Raw genomic sequence first — 1,191 nt, 5'->3', positions numbered from 1 at the left:
TGCAGCTGAGCATGTATTTGATGACACAGCGACCAGGTGTTTTATCAGGACAGGTGAACACAAATGTGTCTGTACACACCGCAAAACCACTCAGAGCTCAGAAGCTTAAAAAAGGCCCAATATGTGACTGTGGAGACAGCAGAGCAATTTTCACAAACTTTATTTACAAGTTTAAGCAAAGGAATAAACTTGGCGAGGGATTCAGGGCTTGATGTTTGAACACGACTCGTAGTGTGGAGATCTAAAGCTGTAACTGTGGACAGAGGAGTGGGTGATTAGCGTGGGTATGAAACTTCTCCAGGCTTGAATGAATTTGAAAGAGGAATATGACTCATGTTGCAGGCAGAGTTGGTGACACTTTGAGGAGCAGCTGAAGGTCCGGGTGAGCTGAAGAGAGCGATGCTGGGCTGACCTGAGTTAAAAGGGATCCAGTGCAAAACAGTGGCAAGAGGGCAGCCAGGTGCCATACTGAAATCCTTCCCAGGAGTCAGAGCGTGAAACAGGTGCTGTGACCAGAGAGCTGTAGCACAAGAAAAGCAAGGTGGGTACATAGACTAGAAGTAATACACACAAACGTCCTGAGACTCAGACTGAAAACCCCACAAAGGAGGGGGGATGGGGTTGGGGTGGGTTTCTGCTCTATGGCAGGGATGTCAAACTCCAGTCCTCGAGGAACGGTGTCCTGAAACTTTTAAATGTCTCTGCTGCAACACACCTGAAGAACATTAGTAGGTCATTAGCAAGACTCTATAGAACTTATGTGTTGGGTATATGATGACATGTGCAAATCCTTTAAATGAGTTTTTCGAGACGCTGACAAATGAAGTATTTATTGCTGAAAAACAGTCATATCTTTGACCTGCAGAGAGTCTGTAATATTAGATCAGGTTTCTTTGTGACTAAGGATAGCAACATGGCCAAATGAAACTGACAATAACCCACTAAGTAAATGCTGAAATGAGGGTGGATGATCTTCACTAGACACTCAAACGGAAAAGTTTTGGATTTCAGTTTGAACCCCCCAACTTTATTCTTGACTCAAATAAGGAGAGTTCATTTGGAAGAACTGAATATGATTCATTGAGAGTTTTTGTTCGCTTTGTTGTGAATATTTACATAAAACCATCCAAGTGTCTGTATCCAGCACCGTCTGTGCAAAACTCCTTCGATGTCAGAGGTTCAAACATGAAA

The sequence above is a fragment of the Pundamilia nyererei genome, unplaced genomic scaffold (assembly GCF_000239375.1).
Source record: "Pundamilia nyererei isolate P.nyererei 1_Seehausen unplaced genomic scaffold, PunNye1.0 scaffold00619, whole genome shotgun sequence".
Lineage (NCBI taxonomy): Eukaryota > Metazoa > Chordata > Actinopteri > Cichliformes > Cichlidae > Pundamilia > Pundamilia nyererei.
Note: the sequence above shows the minus strand (reverse complement) of the source record.